Source organism: Caretta caretta, chromosome 13 (assembly GCF_965140235.1).
Source record: "Caretta caretta isolate rCarCar2 chromosome 13, rCarCar1.hap1, whole genome shotgun sequence".
Classification (NCBI taxonomy): domain Eukaryota; kingdom Metazoa; phylum Chordata; order Testudines; family Cheloniidae; genus Caretta; species Caretta caretta.
In genome coordinates this window covers 14,941,519-14,967,478 of record NC_134218.1, presented here as the reverse complement: position 1 = coordinate 14,967,478, position 25,960 = coordinate 14,941,519, and positions in this window count along the sequence as shown.

Here is a 25,960-nt window from a genome sequence, read left to right as displayed (position 1 = left end):
TTGGTAAACTCATTCAGCTAAAATAAGAACTAACCCAAACCTTCATCCACAACTCAAACCAAATCTTGTTTGATAAAATCATTATTTTTTTTCTCTTTGTCATATACATCTACATTTACTGGTCTGGCTCAAATCAGGAGCAAAAAATACATGAAATTTTGTGAAGAAATCTGTTTTTGTGAGGTATCCAGCCTGATTTCTGGATGAAAGGGGTTCAGGGAAGCTTCAAAAACCTTTGGTTGCTTCTCTTGGACTGACAGTCAAACTTTCCATGTTTTCCCACCCACACAAGAAACCTGGCTAATCAACCTGGACTTTAAAAATATGTGCACCCCTATTACTGGCTGTGATATTAAACTCCTGATCTGAATTCCAAGGACAAAGGGGTCTCATTTGTGACATTTTTTCACTCATGTAACTCCGCTCAGTTCAGTGAAGTTACTCAGCCTTACACAGTTGGGAGAGCACAGTCAAGAAGCCCCAAGAAACTTGGCTTTATTAAGCAGAGGACCATGTGAGAAGCAGTTCCCGACACCTAGGAAGTCTGCCCCTTGTCTCTACCAGATCTTAATTCCTTTCAGCTCTTAAGTCATAGACCTCACTCCTGTCGTAAGAGCAGACGGTGAAGAACTCTCTGAAGCTGATTGCCAGAGCTGCCACTCTCAGAGCTTCCTTCAGCAAAAAGGATTAGAGTGTCCTGAAAATGTCAATCAGATATCAAAGATAAATGAAGATAGAAAAATAAAATGTACAGTTTATAAAAATAAGTCTTTCGGAGACACACTCAAAGTCCTTTGAAAAATGTAAGAGGAATATGTCACCAAAACAAATACGTGCTCTACTGTCCAACTTTAATTTTTCACTGATAAAACCCCCAAAGCACTGCAGCCATACAATAAATAAAACAGCTAAATCCCCGCTGGTATCCAATTTCCATTTACCATGACTAAGTGTCTCTTAGAGCTGATGCACTTCAGCTGATATCAGCTTATACACCTCCCACTAACCAGGTGGCCTATGTGTCAGTGAAAAGACAGGCCTATTGGGACTGTCACAGCCAAGGACATACGGCTCTTCTTATAACAGGAGCTACATCAACCATGCAACTAAGCCACCCTAGCCGTGCTTGCCTGTTGAATTGTCTGTTGTTTGGGTTTTAATTCACTTTACTAAGATTGCTTTTCATTCACTTAGTGACAGGTAGTTATTTGTTTGCAGGGTTCCATTTGACATTTATTGTTAGTGTAAAACACTAATAATAATAATTAGTGTCTTTTTAGAGTTGTCTGAGGTTTTAGTGCTGGTGCATTGTTAATATAAAACATCCCAACACTTTGCTGTGTATAGGATAGTATGATCGTGTTTAAATATAACAAAGGGGCTCATTATACTGAGACCAGATTGCAGTATCTTTGAGCCTCCCTTAGCAAGCCAAGACTTAACATCCTCTAAACTTGTCTGCAATGCTACTACTTTCTGTAAAGGGAGGAAAAAACCAAAACCCGACACTCATGCAATTTTTTATCCCCTGAGAGATTCTAAAATCTAGAATCTGTTTGGGGAAGGAGGGACATAAGTGAAACTGCGTGAATTCTCCAGTCATTTAAGGGTGACCTCGACAACAGGATAATAATAAACGTGTGTGTGTGTGTGTGCGCATGCACATAGGGAAAGATGTGTTGCTCAGATCCTTCCCAGGGGTTACATCTATGTGTCTGGTCAGTCCATTGTAGTGGCTGTCTGCCTCAGGAGCTCATCGTGTTTTACAGGGGATAGCCGCCCCTCAGGTAGATATAGTTATAGGTGTACTTGGCTTTATTTTATGGGGTTTAAAACTACTAAGAAAACATAGAAGTATTTACATACTGTATGCACGTTAAATTACATGACATTACTAATGGTTACTGTATATAGCATGAAAATGGAAATAAAAGAATAACCTGCTCGTTGTCTCTCAGAACTTCATCGTTTGTAGTTCATGTCTAATCACAGCTGCAAATTTCTGTCAATTGTCTCATTTCCATTGGGGGAAATTCAGGGATGATGTCTTCATTCCTACAGTACTCAGGCTCTGGACAGATCCTATTCCATTTAAAATCTTTGTCCACATCCTCAGCTGTTGTACATCAACATAGCTCAACGGAAGGCAATTTACAACAGTTGAAGATCTGGCCCTTAATTGTTTATTTGATCAGGCTGTGATGGGAGGAGGAAAGCAGGAATGACTGGAAAAGGCTTCTCAAGTCTAGGCAGCGGACTTTTCTCAGGGGGGAAAGGGGTGGGAACCGAGATGAGGCATCTTTTTAAATATGGACCCTCAGAATCATTCCATAGCTATATGCTATAGCAGAACTGTCCTCAGTAATACATATTGTTTGAGGAACAGTCTCAAGATTATCACATGCAATGTGAAATCTGAGCATAAATATGGTTTTCCTTTTTTTATTTAGAAAATCTACATTTGGTTGACACTATATAAAAACACCAACCATATTTATCTATTGACACATATCTTTCTAGTTTGGGAAGTGTACTACAAGTGTGTCCTAGCTGACACTTAAAAAATAATGGCCTGAAATTGGAACAAGCACTGTATTTTTAAATGTGCTCTAAATTCTGCTGCCACAGCTGAAGGAGATGAAAGAACGATGGGAGGAGAGACATGAGAAGAAAGAAAGGCTTAATTCCAGTAACTACTAACACCCAGCCAAATCCTCTTCTTCCAGGTCCCAACCAAGCTGAATCAAAGTAAATGGCAGGTGTAGTATTCTATAGGTGGATGAGCTTTGTTTTAGATTCAGTTGCATATATATTTTAAGCAAACGTTTCAACTTTTACTCTATTACTACATCCTGACACAAGATTACAGGGATCAAGGGATCACTTACAGAAAAGGTAGTCTGTCCCTTAAGGGCCATTAAGTCAACGCATATTGACTTCTTTGGGAGCAAGAGAAGGCCCTATTATACCATGAGGGAAAAATACATCAGATGTGACTTTCAGTATAAACATTTAATAGAATTTTTTTATTTGCCTATTGAAAACTTGTGAGTGTGAAATATGTTGGATTTTATCCCTATGATCATCTTAACATTAACTACTTCCCCATAACAATTGTTCTGTCTACGATGACTGGGCAATAATGCAGTCTTTCCTGATATCAAACTCACTTTTTCTATTTAAGTTAAAGATATGCATTTCTACTTGATGTATTGGGCACTCCAATGTATTTTTGTTTCACTTCCTCCAAATAATTTAACTAAACAACCCTTTTTAAAGGAAAATCTATATTTGTGCCATCTATCAACATTATGCCAACACAACAATAATACGCTCTTTTCTTGGGTTTTGGTTTTGTCCAATCCACTTGAGGAAGCTGCAACTTACAAAGGAAACGAAAATTCTTTGCTTCCTTGTACAGAACAGAGACAACCATCTGTGATCTCTATAGCACTGATATTTGCTGTCTACTACATACAGCACACAGAGTGACAATAGTCAGCTTAGATGCAGCCAGAAACGTGTGACATTCCCAGAAATGTGAAGGCCACATGAGAATATAGATGGGATGTTACCTGTCTCTCAAAGACAGGAAAACTGAAATGACTGCTGGCATTGCCAGGAAGTCTTAGGAGATCAAAAACTGTACTATCAAAAATGTATTCCAGAAAATAAACGTATAAATTACAGTGAGTATAAATTGGAGATGAGTTCATGCCAAAGATACCACAATTCAGTGGAAAAAAAAGGAAAATAGATTGGTTTCTTTTAGAGATACTTTTCTATACAAAGATTTGGTGAGTGAAAAATCATCTGAAATATTTTTATAGCAATGGTATTCATTTAAAGTAAATAACTGAAGACAAAGGTTTTCAATATTAGCCTAAAGTTATATTCCTATATCCATGTTTAGGCACCGGCTTGATTTTCAAGAGAGCAGAGCACTCAAAAGTCAGTTTGTGATTTTTGGGTTCTCTTTTAGGCTCCTATTTTTGAAGATCTTAGCTATAGCTGGTTGGGAATTTTTCTGAGGAAATCTTTTTAATCGGAAAATGCTATTTCATTGAAATCAAAACTTTCCATGGGAAAGGGCTGGTTTTGACTAATTTTCTGAGTTGGAAAACTTTCAAAAAAAGTTTCAAAGTTGTCAAAATGTCTTGTTTCAACATTTTCTAAACGAAAAATTCCAGTTTTCTGCTTTTGTACTTTTAAAGAAGTAAGCTAACGATAGTTTTTTAAAAAATTCAAAATAAAATAGAGTTGAAATCTAAATGAAACATTTTGAAATTATCAAAGTAAATGTTTCAATTGATGTGAACTGATTTTTTTTTTCTCCAGATTTTTGGTTCATACAACTGAAGATTTTGACTCTTTGTCCTGATTCAGGACAGGAAAATTTATTGCAATATCAAACATTTTCACAGGATAAGAAACCATATCTAAACTTGTTCTAATCTTGAACTAATACCCTTGTGACCTGAGACTTGATTTCCCAGGGTGCTGAGCAACTCCAGCTCCCCTTGACTTCAGCTGGAGCTACAAGTGTTCAGCTTCTCTGAAAATCAGGGCTTTGCTGAAAAAGGTTAAAATCTGCTATTGAGAGGAATGGAATAGCCCCAGATGAGGAGCTAGATGAGGGGAGATAGCTCTGCAATGAGGGAATCTGCTAAAATCAGTTGAGAACCAATTGCCTTGTTACTGTGACCTAGATATAAAAAGGGTCAAAAGATTGCATGTTACACTTGGATTTATCTTCAAGAGCTGAGCTCAGAGTGACCCTGGAGAGTCAGTTTTCTGACTCTCAAACATTCTCAGAAATCAGTGGAACTCAAGAGAATCCCTACGAAAGGGAAAATATATTTTGAATAGAACTCTGTGGAGGACAGAAATTCTATTTCACAAAGATTGTGAGTTTTCAGCATTTGTCCTCATTCTGATTATGAACAAAAAACCCCAAAATTCAACATTTGAAAAGAAGGAAAATTCCAGAAAAAATCATTTTGACAAAATTGAAACATTTAATTTCACCTACTTGTTATATTATAATGTATAATACAATACAAAAAAAATTTAAAAATTCAAAGCGAAGTCATATCAAAACAAAACAAAAATCAAAGTTACATTGCAAAAATATCAAAGTGGGTCATTTCTAAATTGTCAGACTATTTTTTAACCCCTGAAACAAAACTGCAGCAAAACTGATCCAATATTAGAAAGCATTTCGACTTTGGTCGACCTTCATTCTCTGATGAATAATAGTTCTGAGTAAGTTGATATGACCCGCTCTAATTTTGAACTTGTTCCTTTCCGAGGGCTACTCAGCATATCTCAGGATCAGGCTTGTATCACAATATGTTTTTATTATGAAAATATCAATCCCAGTTGATGAAGTTCAATTAACTTGCCTTCCAGTCAATGGGCTTGTTTGACTTTACGTGATGGTGGGTGGGTTGTCTATCTGCTCAGAACAAGCCTGTATGTTTATATATTTATTTATTTTATTTAAACTGCAGAAAATTGTCTCTCTGATCTGTTGCCTGACCCATAAATGGTTACCACCACCCAACATATAAACATATACGATGTCATGAAAAGGACATGCTTGATGCAGCCTAACCTGACACCTCATGATGCTGTTTGTCATATGGGGAATGTGGAAAGAAGAAAAAAAGCAGTAAATAAATAACAAATATTGATGTTTTCATAAGAAATGAGGATTTCTTCCCTTCCTCATTATCTCTAAATTACTTAATTAGGCATTTGTTACCCAATGTTGTCCCTAGTAAAAAGCAGACCTGGAAGACACAAATCCCTATCCAATGATAGTGGTCAGACTGTTAGGCTATAGTCCTACCTTCCTTATTCAGTCATTGGTTTCAATGGGAAATTTGACCGAGTAAGGCCTTCATGCTCAGGTTGTGTATCTGCTGCTACCTGAATTTGAAGTGTGTTGTGTGTGTCACATCTCCCCTGTAAATTAGAGAATGCAAACAGCTTGTCATGCCTCTGGAGACCAGTAGGAACCTTCAAGCACAAAGTGCTAAAAGCTGAGTCTTTGCTAATGACTAACTTTATTTCCTTTAAGCAGATGCTGGACTCTTCTCCTTGAGGAGTGGTTATTGTAAAAGGCAAGGATGAAGGAAGAGAAAGTTCAGATTGAAAAAGCAGGCATGCTATGCAGAATGTGTTATTTACTGTAAGAAAGTAGGGGAATGATTGCCATCACTTATAAGGAGCCTGTTTCCAAAATAGCCTTTTTATATATAACAGAGAATGATAAAGGTCCTACAGCACCTTACAGGCAATTTTACTAGCCATTACATACCTGTTTCCACAGAACTTTTATAAGACACTTAATCTAAATTACAGAGCTCCACAGAGGTGCCTAAAAAGAAATCTGAATTCTTTATAAAGTGCCTGACTGACTCCTAGGCACTCCCATCTCAGAGGGTCTGATCTAAATGCCACCCACCCTCCTGAACTGGTGATGGAACATGGTGGGGCTGGAGGAAAGGGGTACAGCCCCAGCAGCGAAGGACAGAAGGACACCAAGTAGATCCTTCCCCACCCCTTGGAGCCTCTGGCAACCATTGGCCAGTTAGGTAGGAGGGGCCCACTGACTGGCCCACATCTCCCAACTCTAGGGATTTAACCTGGAGCACGGGTCATGTGGAGCTTCTTTTGGCTCCACTCCAGCCTTTCTATTGACTTTAAATGGAACGGGGATCAGAGCCAAAGTGAGACAGAACAATAATAATTTTGATCCCAGTTATTTCAATATCTGCAGGTAGGGTAGGTATTGTAATACCAGTGCAAAGATCGTTTGGTATAATAATGCATACAAACCAAAGAGAGCATTTTCAGAGAAAGATTTCCTTTCTGTACAGAACAGAACACCTTGTATGGGAAAGTATGAAATGAAAACATAAGAATTCCTGATAATTACTAATCTATAAAGAGCTTTTTGTCCCAAAGCCTTCCAAACTATAAACTATGCATAAATGATGTAAGTACAGTAGCACCACTGAAATGCAGCCACCTCTGGGGCACAAGAGAAAATACCTCCTCATTAAAGAAAATGCCATGAAATCTTTAGGGATATGTTTAAATTGCACCTAAAAAGTTTGTGCCTGCAATCTGATTGTGGGTACAAGCCACAGTACTTTTGCCTTTAGCTACCTGTTGCAAATCAAGCAGTTAGACTCAAAAGTACACAGATTCTTTCTGCTGCTAAAAAAGTGGGTACATTAATGTGTACAAACTGAGGCTGTGTCACAGTTTGTAAATTTACCTCTTAACACCCATGAATAACAGAGAGGTGCTAGGTTTTTAGGATCTTATCCAAAAGACTGAGGGCTCGTCTACATGGTGGGATAATACATTCAACAGCAGTGTGATTTCTAAAGCTTCCCAACACATTGCACATTAATTGGTCCATGTAGACCCTGTGGGTGCACTTTAATATGAAGTTGTTTGAAACAGTACTACATTAAAGCACACTACTGAACTTTTAGTGCACACCCTCAGGGTCTGGAAAGCACACCCCACAGAGCACATTACACTACTGTATAGAGCAAGCCCTGAGTATAGTTGGTCAGAGAAATGTTGATTGAACTGGACTATGCAATTCCATCAACGTTTTGGAAGAAAACTGGGGGGAAAGTTCAACATTTTAGAACAAAACATTTTGATTGGAAACAAACTTCATTTTGAATTTTTTAACATTTTGTATTATATTATATAATACAGAAAATAAATACATTGAAAATTAAACAAATTGTTTTCATCAACTCGAAACACGTTTTTTTAGAATTTTTCTTCACAGAGAATTTCAGAATTTTGGGGTTTTACTCCAAAATCTCAATATCCTTCATGAAAAGCAACTTCCGTCTTCCACACAAGCCAACTAATAAGTACTACATGGAAAAGAAACAACAGCATTATTTTAGTTTAATGATATTATCTAAGTACAACATTTCAACTGAGGAGAACATGGTCTGAAGTGTAACTCCGAATTTTAAAAATGCTTCATAACTGTATGAAACTTGAGACCAAATATAAATGACAGACAGTGAAAAGTTTCCGGGGGAAATTAACAAGTGAGAGCCATCCCAAAGATATATTTGCCTAAATATGAACTACTGCAACCAGCAAATGCTTCAGAGAGATCTTAACTATCAGCAGTAGTCTCCAGAAAAGCAGCCATTGGTTTTGAGAATTAGGGGCCAGATCCTTAGATGGTGAAAGTTAAATAAAGTAGAGTTACGCCAACTTACACAAGCTGAGGGTTTGTTCTGTGAATCTTTTAATTAACACTCAAAAAGGTATGACTAAGATCTGGTGAAAGTAAGCCTAAGGGTTTATCTTCACTAGAAAATGTTGTGTTGTTTGCAAAGAACCAAGTTAGCTGACAATGCTGACTACCACTGAGCAGTCGTCATAGATCAGGGCAATTCTTCTCAATCATGTTTAAATACAGTAGCATTTTCCATTGTAGACCAGGCCTAATAAGAACAAGACAATACATTTTATTATTATTATTATTTATTGCTATCGTAGTAGCACTTGGGAACCTCAGTCATGGACCAAGATATAGTCCCTTCTTAATCCCTCCATAAAATATTCTGTGGTACTCAGGATGGAAAAAGAACTTCAGTATTTATTCAAAGTTGGATTTACCTTTCGGTTGAAAATTATGAGCTTTGTGGGGTGGAATGAAAAAAAAATCTGAGAAACTTCCCAAAGTCTTCAGGTTGAAGCTAAGGAATCAATGCAAACAGTCCACAGATATTCATTTGTTTTGCCTCCAAGTCTGCTGAAACAAAGTGCTCCAATGAAAGATTTGTCTACATGAAACCATTTATTTTGGTATCGCTTTCACCATTAACCTTACATCATCCTATAAAGACAGCCAGGAAGGAAACAAATAAAAACATCTCATTCATCATGAAGTCTGATAATAGAATGTTTCACAAATAGACAAAGTGCTTTCTTTCTGTAAGGAAACCATGCAATTTTAACACTATATGGAGGATATTCCCTAGGCAAGTGCAAGATATAAGGCTATGTAGACATGAAGGTGTTCTGATAGCATCCCATTAAATATGAGAACAGAACTTGAGTAGTTTTTGATGCCATAAGAACCCTGAAGTTAGAGAAGGATCTGAGGAGTGAATTTTGGATCTGGATTCCAATATGAATCTGAAAGCCCGCAATGTGGAGATGGCCTAGAAAAGTGGCTTATAAGAACAAAAAAATTGAACATGAAATCCATCCCTGTGCAGAGGGTCAACACAAGACCTAAATACCACTTACATTCCACTTAAACAGCATTTTGAGAGCTTAATGGGGACATATGTGGTTCATGGCCCTTTGCACAGGAGTGGATTTCACCCAGTTACACCGGTGGTACAAAGCTAGAGTAACTTCACCAAAATTAATGGGCTTAAATATTAGCAACTAAATATTCATTTCAGAGATATATATTTACTCTGAAGTATAGCTATCCAACACTAGGAATCTGACTGAAATGTCAATGTACTTCACACAGACCACCAAACAGTTGCTTAAGGCTCCTAATCTACCAGATACTTAAGCATGCGCCTAACTTTAAGCACGAGTAGTCCTATTCACTTCAATTGGTTGCATAGTTAAAGTTAGGCACATGATTCTGAATCTGGACCTAAGTCCTCTCAGTAACTCCTCACCTGGGTTGAATTTAATTTTCAGACAAGGAATATGATTCTGAGCTCATTTACATCAGCATAGCTGTACTAACTGCAGTTATCCTGAATATGCACTAGTATGAATTGAGAATTAGGCCCAGAATCATTTAATATAAGCAACAACTTTACATTAATTTTAGATCCATTCTCCTGCACCTCCCCTCCCGTCCGCCCCCCTGGATTTTAATAGAGCCCTGTAAATAGAATGGCTGTAGAATAACTGAGCATTCTGTCCAGCTTCCTGCAATTGCTTTATTTAACTTGCCATTTTAAGCTTCTTAGAATTGTTTCCCCTGTCCCCATCATGCTTTATCACTTTTTGAAAATGGTAAATATACTATCATATTTGGGGGTGGGTAAGGGATAAATAGAAACATTTTACTTTTCAAAATATAAGCCTTTTAAAAGTGCCACAGCTTTTCAAACAGAAGCTTTTATATCTCGTGTAGTAACTGTTAGCAGTCTGTGACATTTCTAGTCTGTCCAGGGCGTTACTTGTACATGACAGGTCAAGTCTGTCACCTTCATAAAAGCAAAGAACATCTACACTGGCACACTACACTGTGGGGTCCCTTTGAGAATTACCAATGTCATACCAAATATCATCCGCGGTATTTATCTTCTCTTCATCTCTGCCATTTGAAGGAGATTCTAAAAAATATTCTGATTATTTTTACATGAAGATAGCTCTCTCCTTGCTCTCATGATGTGAACGTTATAAACCAAAGCTTGAATCCAGGAGAGTTAATTTGTCCTCATGGCAACTATAATTAAAATATAACTCTCCTGGGTGGATACCTGGAAAATTAAGGTTATTGTTGTCACTATTATTAATTAATTAATTAACAGATGCTCACTTCTTTTAAAAAAAGATCAGTCTTTAGGTTTCGATGCTCCTTATTATCCTCATTAGCTAAATGGTGAAATAAAGATGAATGAATTGCAAGTAGATGAATTAATGATTAAAGCAGCCTAGAATACTTTAGATTAGATTCTGTTACCAGCAGGTTTCCACGTCCGTAGGAAGCACTGGCATATTGGCTTTAATTCCGGTAAATGTTCAAATGAAAATGATGCTCACAGATTGGTCACTTTTATCTACCCACAGGAGAAGGCTGACAAATGAGGTAGGCGGATGAGAAGAAAGTTACATTAAATCATTTTCACATGGCTGGCCATGTCTTTATGAAGGAAGCAGGTCCTGAGAATAGTCTTTTTCAAACAAGACACAATGTGTATAAGACAATGGAATTATTCCTGCAAGTAGGAGATTCGGGAAAACACCATAATGGGTCAGATTTTGGGTGCAGCAGAGGTGTGTGGGCTGTCAGGCTGTCCCTGATTTTCTGCCACAGAACAAGTTGTAACAGCCCAGGGGTTTCTCTAATTTATGCCAGCTGGAGTGCACCGTGTTCTGGCTATGACATCTACTCCCCGTCCCTCTAGCCCAGGCCCAACATGTCACCAGTGCCAGAGACTGCAGGAAGGGGAGCATATGCTGACTCTACACCCACTCCGAACTCTTCCATGCAAGGGCATAGCAGCTGGCTTCTGCTCCCTTTCGCACCATTTGAGCGGTGCAAAAGGAGGAGCCTGGGCATAGAGTCTGCTTCTCTATCTCTAAATCAAGCATACAGTTTGTTATTCCATGTGTCAAAGGAGATTCACTTACAGATGGAAACTTCCATTTATTCTAAAAAAGAATTGGGTATTTAAAGCCCATGAATCAATGGGAGAGTACAATTTCCTTGATTCAGAGATAAGACAACAGTGGTTGTATGTTAAATAAATACCAATCAATTATTCAAATGCATTTGTTGTGTAGTGACATGGAGCTGTTCTTTACCGTGTATTATGTCAATGCATATTATTCTTAGTAGGCCAAATTCCCCACTTACCCATCTCGATTTAAGGTGCTGACAGACAGTACCAGCACGGCCTTTTCCTATGTACAGCGCTGCATGATTCCAGCAACTAAGATTTTGGCTGAGGTTGTGGCAAGTCCTTTCACAGGCATTCAAGAGGCAGGAGGGCAAGAGGGGCCTTCCTCTTCACATGCCTGTCCTGCTCAGGTGTCAGCTGAAATTGCATTCCCTGAGCTCCCCTGGCTGTATCATACTTGTACCCTCCAATGAGACGCAGGGTTCTAGACCTCCTCTCACCTTGCATGTTCATGTTGCACCAAACCCAGAGTAGCCCAGTGGGCATATTCTTGCAGCGCCTCAGGGAGCTTTTGTGGCACCTTAGAGACTAACAAATTTATTTCATAGAATCATAGAATCATAGAATATCAGGGTTGGAAGGGACCCCAGAAGGTCATCTAGTCCAACCCCCTGCTCAAAGCAGGACCAATTCCCAGTTAAATCACCCCAGCCAGGGCTTTGTCAAGCCTGACCTTAAAAACCTCTAAGGAAGGAGATTCTACCACCTCCCTAGGTAATGCATTCCAGTGTTTCACCACCCTCTTCGTGAAAAAGTTTTTCCTAATATCCAATCTAAACCTCCCCCACTGCAACTTGAGACCATTACTCCTCGTTCTGTCATCTGCTACCATTGAGAACAGTCTAGAGCCATCCTCTTTGGAACCCCCTTTCAGGTAGTTGAAAGCAGCTATCAAATCCCCCCTCATTCTTCTCTTCTGCAGGCTAAACAATCCCAGCTCCCTCAGCCTCTCCTCATAAGTCATGTGTTCCAGTCCCCTAATCATTTTTGTTGCCCTTCGCTGGACTCTCTCCAATTTATCCACATCCTTCTTGAAGTGTGGGGCCCAAAACTGGACACAGTACTCCAGATGAGGCCTCACCAATGTCGAATAGAGGGGAACGATCACGTCCCTCGATCTGCTCGCTATGCCCCTACTTATACATCCCAAAATGCCATTGGCCTTCTTGGCAACAAGGGCACACTGCTGACTCATATCCAGCTTCTCGTCCACTGTCACCCCTAGGTCCTTTTCCGCAGAACTGCTGCCTAGCCATTCGGTCCCTAGTCTGTAGCTGTGCATTGGGTTCTTCCGTCCTAAGTGCAGGACCCTGCACTTATCCTTATTGAACCTCATCAGATTTCTTTTGGCCCAATCCTCCAATTTGTCTAGGTCTTTCTGTATCCTATCCCTCCCCTCCAGCGTATCTACCACTCCTCCTAGTTTAGTATCATCCGCAAATTTGCTGAGAGTGCAATCCACACCATCCTCCAGATCATTTATGAAGATATTGAACAAAACCGGCCCCAGAACCGACCCTTGGGGTACTCCACTTGATACCGGCTGCCAACTAGATATGGAGCCATTGATCACTACCCGTTGAGCCCGACAATCTAGCCAGCTTTCTACCCACCTTGTAGTGCATTCATCCAGCCCATACTTCCTTAACTTGCTGACAAGAATACTGTGGGAGACCGTGTCAAAAGCTTTGCTAAAGTCAAGAAACAATACATCCACTGCTTTCCCTTCATCCACAGAACCAGTAATCTCATCATAAAAGGCGATTAGATTAGTCAGGCATGACCTTCCCTTGGTGAATCCATGCTGGCTGTTCCTGATCACTTTCCTCTCATGCAAGTGCTTCAGGATTGATTCTTTGAGGACCTGCTCCATGATTTTTCCAGGGACTGAAGTGAGGCTGACTGGCCTGTAGTTCCCAGGATCCTCCTTCTTCCCTTTTTTAAAGATTGGCACTACATTAGCCTTTTTCCAGTCATCCGGGACTTCCCCGGTTTGCCACGAGTTTTCAAAGATAATGGCCAATGGCTCTGCAATCACAGCCGCCAATTCCTTCAGCACTCTCGGATGCAACTCGTCCGGCCCCATGGACTTGTGCACGTCCAGCTTTTCTAAATAGTCCCTAACCACCTCTATCTCCACAGAGGGCTGGCCATCTCTTCCCCATTTTGTGATGCCCAGCGTAGCAGTCTGGGAGCTGACCTTGTTAGTGAAAACAGAGGCAAAAAAAGCATTGAGTACATTAGCTTTTTCCACATCCTCTGTCACTAGTTTGCCTCCCTCATTCAGTAAGGGGCCCACACATTCCTTGGCTTTCTTCTTGTTGCCAACATATCTGAAGAAACCCTTCTTGTTACTCTTGACATCTCTGGCTAGCTGCAGCTCCAGGTGCGATTTGGCCCTCCTGATAACATTCCTACATGCCCGAGCAATATTTTTATACTCTTCCCTGGTCATATGTCCAACCTTCCACTTCTTGTAAGCTTCTTTTTTATGTTTAAGATCCGCTAAGATTTCACCATTAAGCCAAGCTGGTCGCCTGCCATATTTACTATTCTTTCGACTCATTGGGATGGTTTGTCCCTGTAACCTCAACAGGGATTCCTTGAAATACAGCCAGCTCTCCTGGACTCCTTTCCCCTTCAAGTTAGTCCTCCAGGGGATCCTGGCCATCCGTTCCCTGAGGGAGTCGAAGTCTGCTTTCCTGAAGTCCAGGGTCCGTATCGTGCTGCTTACCTTTCTTCCCTGTGTCAGGATCCTGAACTCAACCAACTCATGGTCACTGCCTCCCAGATTCCCATCCACTTTTGCTTCCCCCACTAATTCTACCCGGTTTGTGAGCAGCAGGTCAAGAAAAGCGCCCCCCCTAGTTGGCTCCTCTAGCACTTGCGCCAGGAAATTGTCCCCTACGCTTTCCAAAAACTTCCTGGATTGTCTATGCACCGCTGTATTGCTCTCCCAGCAGATATCAGGAAAATTAAAGTCACCCATGAGAATCAGGGCATGCGATCTAGTAGCGTCCGTGAGCTGCCGGAAGAAAGCCTCGAGTACTATTTGTTAGTACCCTATTTGTTAGTCTCTAAGGTACCACGAGTACTCCTTTTCTTTTTGCGAATACAGACTAACACGGCTGCTACTCTGAAACCTGTCAGGGAGCTTTGCGTATCATGTTGCCTCCCTCAGACACAAAGCATTCTAGAGTGCATCTCAGCATTGTCCCTGCTCATGTCTCAGTGGCACACTCCAACCATGGATGTGGCAAGCCGTGTCAAATGCCAATGTGCAATAATACTCCTTCACAAAATCCTAGGCCAAGTTCTTTAGTTAAATAGCAAAGAGCATTAAATGCAAAGGGAGCCTGCTTTGTTGTTATTGCATAGATAGGGAATCGTGCTGTGTGTTATATCCTTATGTGGTCCTCATGAACTGTGATTTTACCTCTCAGTCCAAAAGTCATGTTGTTAAAGCACAGGGTCGTGCCCTGTGTTATCTTTATACATTCTGTGGATCAGAGTTTCCACAGGGCCTAATGCATTTTCAGATTCTGAACTAGCAGCTCCGCATCCACAACTGTTTCCACGTGCAAATGATAGAGTACACACAGAGCTGTGCGTGCCAAAGGACACGTTTCAGAAAAGGTGTCCTGCGTTTTAATGACATTTTCAATGTTGGCCCAACTCTGTTCCCACTAAAGTCTATAGTAAAATTCCCATTGACTTTAATGGGAGCAGAGGAAGGCCAATGTTTTGTGCTTTTGAAAATTCCATGTGTGGGTATTTTGTCAGAAATGTTACATTTCTTAATAGTGTCTTTGGCTCCAATCCCGCAAACCCTCACTCACTTATGTACATACCGAGCGAGCAGAGACTATTTTCTTGGAGTAGGGGTTGCTGGATTAGACCTTGAATTATGTATTTAAATAGCATTAAAATAACATGTAATGGCTCATGTATGCTAAGATTGGAATATTACTGTTATATTTAATGCTGACTTCACTTTCACTTGCTCTGTTGTCACAAGCTAGCTGGATTCTACCCTTGAAAAGGCTTGTGGGAAGACACATAGCCTAGTGGTTAAAGAAGGGACTGGAACTCAGGAAATTAGTATTTCATCTTTGAGAGCAGGATTGGGCCCTTGAAATGGGTTCTTAAGATCACAGATATGAGCCCCCAGCACTCCAAGGAAAATTAAGGGGAAACTATCAATATTAGCTGAATGTCCTTGTTTTTATTGGCTTAAATCAGACTATTATTATTAATATATATATTTTAAAACAATGAGTAGCATTAAATCTTCATTCCCTCTTTTTCTATTGTTAGTTCAATGACTTGTTAGATAAAACATGCAAAAAAAGGAAATACTGGCTGACTCAAGACCTGCTGAAGAGATTTTTTGCTTTCATCGCCCGTGCTTCTTTGTTTATCTGGCTGTATTGTTTTGCTTCAATGTTATATGTAGAACATTCATAAAAAGGATGAAATCGTAAATGCTATGGCTACAGTTCTATGGAGCACACCAAAGCCAAGTAAACAGAATGCAACAAAAAGAGACAAGGCTAGCAGGAAATCCCTGGGTTTCCTGCTCTGGACCAAACCCAGTATATTGACAAAAGGCCACAGGTGTACATTGTGCACAAGTGGAGGTAGTACAGAAGAGAACAAAAAGCGAATGTAAGGGGTGTGCTGGAAATTCCCTGCTCAATGTAGACGTATATTTGTGCACATTTAGACAGCTTGGGGGCATCTTCACGTGAAAGTGGATATTTCCGCTCAGTCTCATTTGTATAATTATATTGTACATTTGGATGTTGGATCTCAAAGCACTTTACAGACATTACTGAATTAATTCCCATAACACCACTCTGTGGATAGGAAAGTGGTGTGATTCCACATTTTACTGTTAGGAAAAGTGAAGCACAGAAAGGTTTAAATGTTCCGTGGTAAAGCAGGGTACAGATCCCTATAATTCCCTCACTCCCAGTCCTATGATCTAACCACTAGACACACTCCCTATCACGAGACATTTAAAGGGAAGGGTGGGATATGCAAGTTGTTAATGTAATATTACTACAGCAGCATTTAGATCTCCCAACCTAGGACCTTATTGTGCTAGGTGCTCTCCATACACATTACATAGTAAGAGAAAGACTGTCAACTCTTCTGGGACTAAATAAACAAGACAGACAAAATATGGAAAAAAGGAAATATTCACTGATGCACAGAGAGATTAAGTAACTGGAGTGGATTAGAACCTCTCCATCAGGAAGCATGTTTTGTTTCAGGTACTAAACTCCTGATTCTAATACATTTTGCAGAGCTCCTACACAAACCCCATCCTATGCATAGGAGGGTAGATAATGCCATTTTTTAAATACTCAAAATCTCTAGTTTAATTTCTTCATTACTTTTAGTTTATTAGAGCCGGTTAATTTTTTATTTATTTTTTCCATGAAAAATGGCCTTTTAAAAATGATTTTTAGGAGAAATTTTTCCTTTAAAAAAATCCATCTTTTCAACAACTCCCCCCCTAAAACCCCCAAAATATTGGTGGTTGGTTTCTATTCTTTTCCCTGCCTTTTCTCCATTTTGCTACTGAAAAGGTTTAAAAGAGAAAAAAGGGAAAGCAGAGGAAAACCAATTATTTTTCCAGTTTTGAGGTTGGGGGTGTTTTTTGCTTCTTTCATAAAAACAACCAGAAACGTTTTAACTTTAGTAGTAAATTTCAAAAAGACAATTTTTTGAAAAAATATTGATACAACACATCTATCCCACTAGGCTATTGGACTACTTATTTTTCCATAGGATACTGTCCACTGGAGTAATTTTGAGCAGTATATAAATGCTTGATAGGATCTTGCTCGACCGTATGACTGAATAAGCTTTTGAGACAATGTAGCTCTATGGGCATCATTACTGAAAACAGGAAACACCTAAAGTGACAGAGTCAAACATTAGCATTAAAACAGTTCAACAATGGCAAAACTGCTGCTTAAATATGTTGTCACAATGGCATGCACACACATGGGCACACACATGCACACACCCAGCCTCAGCATGGGGCAGGGAGTGGACTAGATGACCTCTCAAGGTCCCTTCTAGCTCTACACTTCTCTGCTGTATATATGTTATAAATATATATATATGGGTTTGTCTACATGGCATGACAATTCATACTCCGAGGGTGAGATTTCTAAAGCACACGAATGAATTGTGAACTAACTGGTCCATCTAGACCCTGCTGCTGCACTCTAAAAGTTCTCAGATTTCAGAGTAACAGCCGTGTTAGTCTGTATTCGCAAAAAGAAAAGGAGTACTTGTGGCACCTTAGAGACTAACCAATTTATTTGACAGGTTTCAGAGTAACAGCCATGTTAGTCCATTTGTGCTGGAAATGGCCCAACTTGATGATCACTTTAGATAAGCTATTACCAGCAGGACAGTGGGGTGGGAGGAGGTTTTCTTGCATATTCTCTGTGTGTATATAAAGTCTGCTGCAGTTTCCACGGTATGCATCCGATGAAGTGAGCTGTAGCTCATGAAAGCTCATGCTCAAATAAATTGGTTAGTCTCTAAGGTGCCACAAGTCCTCCTTTTCTTTTTTCTAAAAGTTCTGTAGCACACTTTAATGTAGCGCTTGAACATGACCACGTTAAAGTGCACTAGAGAACTTTAGGTGTGCACCAGCAGGGACTACACAGACCATTTGGTGCACATGTTCATGCACTTTGGAAATCACACCCTTGTAGAGTACATTACTGCACTGTGTAGACAAAGCCTGTGTATAAAATAAAACCTAATGCAACAACTTAACAGTCAAAATGGAACAGATCAGATTGTTTCACAAGGTCGAAATGAGAACAAAAAGCAGTACAAGCTGTATCCAGCCTGTGATAATGTAACAAGCAGAGATACTGTAAAACCACCGTCTGGACACAAGAACAGATTCTTGGGTTTTTACCCTGCTCTGGGATGTCTCAAGCTTTCTCCAGTTCTCTATTCTACACATGTGGGGTTTGTCAATGGTTTCACATTTCCAACCAACTAGCCATCCAGTCCCTCTGTCCCACCCCTCCCCCCGGCTCCTTTGCCAGAGCTGACCATCACATTCTAAAATCTGTCTGTCTCTTCAGCCTCTGAAATTGGATGCCAAGGAGGCGAGGCTGGCTTTCGGGAAAGGTCAGATGGTGCTAAAGGAGGAGAGAGCCCAAGAGGTAACTTGAAAGAGTCGAACTGATAGAATAGCACTTTTGAATTGGCAAGGGGGAACACAGAGAGAGAGAGAGAGAAAGAGATGCACATAGAAGAAAGTTAAGGAGCCAAGACAACAGGGGAGAAAAAAAGGTGGACCATATGAACAGAAGGTAAAATGGGGGAGAGAGAGAAAGTAGAAATGATGGAGGGAAAAATGTCAATAAAGGGATTGTAGCATTAATAGTAGAGGGAAATAATGTAATCAGAAGAGAGTTGTGAGGAGTGACAGCCCTAGCCTTATGTAGCCAGATGGACCCTTACTCTTCCCCTAGCTTTATATCATATACACACACCTGAACTACTGGCAAATATGCCATCCTTTGTTCTCCACCCATAGCCCCATCTAATTCTGGAGTCAGAGGGATGCAACAGAGAATTAATTCCATGACACTTCACACTCCCTTCTTGGAAAGTTGTGCGTAAGCTTCTTTTCCAGGCTTCTTGGTTGTTGTAGCATATTCATCTGAATTTCGTCACAGCGTCTCAAACGAGAGATGGATGAAGAAGTGGGTTTGACATAGCCTGAGCAGAGACGCAGGCAGGCAAGAGGAGCCCATGGAAATGCAGAGGTAGGGGTGAGGAAACCCAGTCATATAGGTGTAGAGGGAGGTGGATAGAATCTGCATGTTACTCCATATAGCCTGCACATACCCTACTATGTCATGGGGCTGAGGTAATGTGAAACAGCGCTAATAGTGGATTAAATAACTCCCTACCATAGACACAAATTTCCCCCATCAGCCAGCACATGGAGAAATGTAGATGTTCTTAAACTGGCATCATATGACTTGCCATGCTCACCTCTTTGTCTATCAGCCGGGGCAGTTATATCACTCTCATTGCCATTGTATCTCTTACTGTCTGTCTTTACTTTCCATTCTCTCCATGGAAATGGTTTGGCTCAATGGGATTATTTTCTTCCACAGGACTGTCTGGACCCTGTAGCATATGCAGCGGGAATGTGTTAGCCTGTCACACCTTAAGATGGTCTTGAACCAAACCCCTGGAAGATTTGAAAACTGACTCCTGGTTTGCATGTTGCTGCCTGACCCCCCCGGACTCCACCCTAGAATTGCTGGTGATGTGTCCTTATCGGATGTGCCAAAATGTAAAAAAGGGTATGTTAGTGCTATGGTAAGACTTCAAAGGCTCCTGGGGACACACATGCCATCTCAGCCATGCAATATGGAACACAAGGTAATGAGAGTGCTTGCTGAGGAAAGGGCACCAGAATCTGTCTTGACAAGTATTTTGCATGCAGTTAAACAGACAAATGTATTCTGCTGCCAGGCTCTTGCAGGAATTTTATTTGATGGCTGTCACCAAACAGCTTCTTCTACACTCGAGGAATTACAGCACATTCATACCCTATAACGATCAAAAAAGGAAGCCCCCATGCCCATACTAGATTTCAGAGAGTTAATCCACACTCCATTTGCAAGCTAATAGCATCTGTGCCCGTGCAAAATTAGGACACATGTTTCTGAACTGTGTACAGAGTGTGGAACATAGGAGCTGCCATACCAGATAAGGTCTATCTTGTCTAGTAGCCTGTCTCCAACAGCAGCAGATATGGATGCTTCACAGGAAGATGCAAACTCCCATTCTCCCTCCTCCCCCTCCCAGATCTGCATAGTTATGGGCCCATATATGCACATGGTAAAAGTTTCTTCCTCTCTCCCATCTGCTAATGGTTAGTTTCTGACCTAAAACATAAAGATTGATATTATTTCTATTTTTTTAACCCTAATAAAATTTAGATGTTCTCAACATGTATTAATATCTAATCCTTGTTTGACTCCTACTAAGCTCTTGATTTCAATGTTTTCTGTGGCAAAGAGTTTCTGGGGTTAACTACATGTTTTGTAATTAAGTATTTTGTTTTGTCAGTTTCAAGTTTTATAGCCTTTCAGTTTCACTGATGTCCCCTTGTTCTTGTATTATGAGACAGGGCAAATAGGAGCACATAGCTTATCTGCTTTAGACCATCATCTGTGTAAGTATTATGTCCCCATTTATGCCTCTCCCCTCTAAAGTAAAGGCTCCTACTATTTTTAATCACTTCTCATAAGGAAGTCCTTCTCTGCCTCTTCTTACCATCATTTCACTTTCTGAACACTCTGTATTTCTGCTATATCTTTTTGGGGTATGTCTACACTGCAGCTGGGAGTGTGCTTCCCAACACAGGTAGACAGAGAAGCACTAGCTCTGCTCAAGTTAGCACACTAAAACTAACAGCATGGCCACCAGAGTCTGTATGTGGGGGGTAGGATGGGCTTTTACTTGGATGGCTAGCCTGATCTGCTGCCTGTGCTATTCTTAGTGTGCTAGACCACGTCTGCCTGCTCATGCTTGGAAGCAGACTCCCAAGTGCTATGTACACATGTCCTTTGAGAGAGGGTGACCAGAGCTGACCACAGTATAGACCAAGTGGGTCAAACTCATTCTGTGGTGAGGGCCAAATTACCCTTGCATTCAAAGTCCAAGGTCCAGGAATAAAAACTTCAATGGTGAGAGGCCAGTTTTGCAGTCTTATCCAAGTATACGGTATGCTGCTTTTTCGAGTGAAGTTAAATACTCCATTTAAAGACTTCACAGATAATTAATGCATTTTAAATGTCCCTTCCTCCATCCATTAACTCACCCTGTGCCTCTGCACTGCCACATTTGTGTGAATTTTCTCTCTTTCCCCTAACTCTTTGGGAAACTGCTCCCTGTCCCTTACCATGCCTTTGGAAAATTTCCCTCCCACCTGCCCCTTTGGGAAATATCCCTCCTCTAATGTTCAGTCTCTCCCATCGCTTTCCTTTCTCCCTTTCTTCCCCCACACTCACTCTGGCCATTTCCATGGTGGATGGGGATACAGAAAGAGCTGCTCTCCTCAGTCTCAGCCCCTACGGCATTTTAAAGGCAATGGTGCTCTGTAAGCCAAACAGGTAGCCGTGAGAGTGCAGGAGGAGAAGGTTAAAGGGGGGAGATCAGAAGCAAAGTCCTTGAGACTCTACCATGGTGGCAAGAGCAAGGCAAGAACCTCCTCTAAGCCCTGGTTACAGTGATGTGGTGGCTGCTCAAAGAGCCTCTGCTCACCAGCGGAATGGAAGAGGGTTCAGTTGCCTGTGCCCAATCAGGAATGAGCCTGCCGCTCATTCTTGCCCCAGCCCCTTGAGTTGCAGAGCCAGCAGCTATAGGCTGGATGGTTTTGAAGGGTGGGGTATAAGCGGCAGGCTGCAGGGAACGGTCCTGGGGACTGGATCCTGCCTGCTGGCTATATGTATGGCACCATTGATATAGATGTATCAGTAATTTATGTAGTGGCATTAAAACATTTCCAGTATTATTTTCTAGCCCAATTTCTACACATCCCACCATTTTTGTTTATTTTTAACCTATTCTTCTCACTGAACAGAGGTTTCCAATGAGCTCTGCATAATGACACCCAGGTCTTTCTCCTGGTTTAGTAGGACATACAGAAACTAATAACATCGGTTACATTATTTTTTCCAACATGCTTTACATTAAATTTGTGACCACTGAATATCATCTTCCATAACACCACCACTTCCCTGAGCTTTGTTATGTCCCCTTAAAATTCCTCAAAATCTTTGGCCATAAGGCAGACAATCACATGTCTTGCACTCTGGGTAATAAACTGATTAGAAAATAATCATTCAACTGCTTTTTCTACTCTGTGGGTGTGTCTAGATTAATGAAATTTGCACTCAGGTGGCTACACTGAAGTAGCTGCACCAGAGCAACCCCCCAAACAGACAGCGTGACAGTGCAATTTACCAATGTAAGTCATGCCAGGACAAGTCCCACCTTACTTTGGTGCAGTGCATCTACATTTCAGGTTTGCACTGGTCTTGCTACACTGGTGCTAAAAGATAACCTCTCAAACAAAGCATAGACAGGGGCCATGACAGAGGACTAGGATGAATCTTTGAATCTTAGAATCTAAGAATTTAATACTTAGTTTGTTTAAAAGATTGGCCTTTTCTATGCCTACCAACTAAAGGAGGTGTCTGTTCACTCTCAGTACCAAATTCCCTCATGCTCAGTCTGTTCTTGCCTGACTCTGTCTGGGGCCGAGCCCAGTTTCAGAGTGCAGCCAAATTCACACGTGAAAAATCTGCAGAAATGATGACTTTGCTGTGTTAGGCTGTTGGTTGCTTGTTCCAAAGAGAACTGGGCCTTTGACATAATGTCAATTGGGACCTGAGTCTCAGAAGCACGGAGCAGAGAGGAAGGAAGAGAGAAACTGAGTGTGAGTAAACAGGAGCACTCTCTTGGGTTATAGAGCACCTTTGCCTTTGCTAAAATCCTCAGGGCCTGATCAGACCACCGGGGTGAATGGAAAGGTGCATAGTCCACTATTGGACAGAACAAAATAAACAAATTTCCTCTCACTAGCAGCCCTCATAGAAGTGTAGGGACAGCAGCTCTCCACATCAACATCGTCCAGCCCACAGGAAGCACTAAGAAAGTGGGGCAGGCCAAAGGAAAAGTGGGCAACGCTGGAGGGGAAAGAACTGCACTGTATGCTCTTCTCTATCACAGGGCTTGCTGCACATATGCTGGGACAACTACATGCATCTAGCTACACTGATGAGAGAATTCAGGTGAGGTCCAGGACAAAAGAAGGATGTGGGGAGTGCTAGTCTCTGCACATAAGACCACAAATACAGGAACTGTGGGGGTCCTGGACAGTGTTCACTGAAAAGGACCCTGCAGCAAACAGCAGCAGCATCTACTGCCTGTGCACTGCACAGAATGGGTGCGATAGATGTTGCACTGCTCACTTTTGTGCTACTTTTCACTGCCACAGACTTTTTATTCCAACCGTACTTCACTCCTGCCCCTCATCACCTATCCCTGTGTACAACTACACCTCCATTACCATGGCTACATCTGTACAATACACAAATGGTTGTGTCTGCCTAAGCAGGAGCACCCATGAGTATCAGCTTTTCTTTCATACTTTAATTCTGCTTCACAGACGTTTTCTAATTCTGCCTCACAGACGTTTTCCTGGGGTGACTCAAATTCTGTAGCCTTATAACCAAGGATGATCTTAGTTTGAAATATAGCTGATGTCCTCAGTCGTGTTTGCTGTTTCTTTTTGCAGCCATTCTGTCAACACTTTTGTTCCCTCATAGAGGCATGAGGTGGGTGCTGTAGGACACTTTTCATTCCAGATGCTGACAGCCCACTTTCCAACATTTGCAGGCAAGAGCTGCTGGCAGATTTTCTGAGCATCCTTTAGCTCAATATTTCCACTTACTCTCTTCTTGGAGTGCAAGGAAAAGTCAGGCCCTGGTGTCTTAAGAACTCTGGCAGATTTTCAGAAGTAATCCAGTCCCACAATTAAGGCCAGCTTTTTGGACAAACTCACCTCTCATTTAGGCACCTTCATTAAGTGGGGATTTTCAAAAGGTAATCTGCAGTTCCCATCATGAACAATGACACTGAGCACTGGCCACTTCCTGCAAGTGGCTAACTGAGAACTGAGCTCCTGCAAAAAATCTGCCCCCCCCCCCATCTGTGAGGAAGCCAACTGCACCAGGGTCAGTCTCCTAACATCACACTGGATACAGCTGATCCTGCCAAGGGTTGCCTGATTGATGGCACTTCCTGATTGGTGGGGTGGTGAAGCTAGCTACTACCTGACCCAGCAGCAGCAGCTGGCTTCTCAACATGTTCCACACCCACAGCTGCGCTTGGTCCTGCTTCCTCTGCCTGATCCTGCACAGCCTGCCGTTGTGCCCACTTCATTTCTTGCCCTTGGATATCCTTGACACCCCAGCTCTGCTTCTCTACCATGTCTCTGGCTCACCCATTGGCTCTAACATTCAGCATCTGATCCCTGGCTCTAACCTGTGGCTCTGTTTCCTGACCAGGTCCACCCATTGATTTTGGCTTTCGGCTTCTGATCCCTGGCTCTGACCCTCAGCTCTGCTCTCAACTACATCCCCAGGTTTTGCTCTGAAGCATTTCAGAGCAAACACCTGTGGTAAGTGGGCCATGTGTCTTGGCAGGGACAACTATACATAATGACAAACTTTTTCAACATAGTCAAAAATTGCACGTTGAGCCATTATCTTTGTCTTTCAGTCTGCCAGTGCACGTTGAACACAATACTAATGAAAATACTCATGCACTAGTACAAACCACTAGGGGCAACCTCTTTATCTGGGTGGATTTAGTGCTCCCAAGAGGCATCACTTTGACAGCCATGTCAACTGCAACTCCGCAGCACAGGTCTCCATCGATCACTCATTCATTGGCCTCTCTGATAAGACAAAAAGGAATTGACTGAGACCCAACAAACTCATCTGATAGATTGGCAAGCCAACCTATTTCCTGAGCCATCCAGCCCCCTGTGCCTTCTCTCTTTCTGGGATATGATTAGATTATATGATACATTATAAATATTACACAGCAGTACCCACAAGCATTACAGAGTTTTCAGCTTTTCAGCTAGCAACTCCATTTTGGAAGGATTTACAGCTTGGCTGTCCCTTGGCATCCAAAGTCTCACCATAAGAGCCCATCCATTTAATAATAAATCAGTTTGGCTATTTTTAAATTAGAGGGCTGCAAATTACAAATGATGTTTACCATTTGCTGACGCTTTGATCTCAAAATGAACAAGAGTTTCAAGGACCAAGCCCTCAGCTGATGTAAATCCCATTCTGCACACTTACAAAATGGGAAATGACTGCCTAGGAAGGAGTACTGCAGAAAGGGATCTGGGTGTTAGAGTGGATCACAAGCTACATATGAGTCATCAGTGTAATGCTGTTGCAAAAAAACCCAATATCGTTTTGGGATGTATTAGCAGGAGTGTTGTAAGCAAGACAGGAGAAGTAATTCTTCCACACTACTCGGCACCTATAAGGCTTCATCTGAAGTATTGTGTCCAGTTCTGGGCACCACATTTCAGAAAGATGTGGACAAATTGAAGAAAGTCCAGAGGAGAGCAACAAAAATGATTAAATGTCTAGAAGACTTGACTTATAGGGAAAGATTTAAAATATTGGGTTTGTTTAGTTTGTGGAAGAGAAGACCGGGGAGATAGAGGGGGGGGCATGATAACCGTTTTCAACTACATAAAAGGTTGTTACAAGGAGGAGGGTAAAAAATTGTTCTCATTAACCTCTGAGGACAGGACAAGAAGCAATGGGCTTAAATTGCAGCAAGGGAAGTTTAGGGTTGGGCATTAGGAAAAACTTCCTAACTGTCAGGGCAGTTAAACACTGGAACAA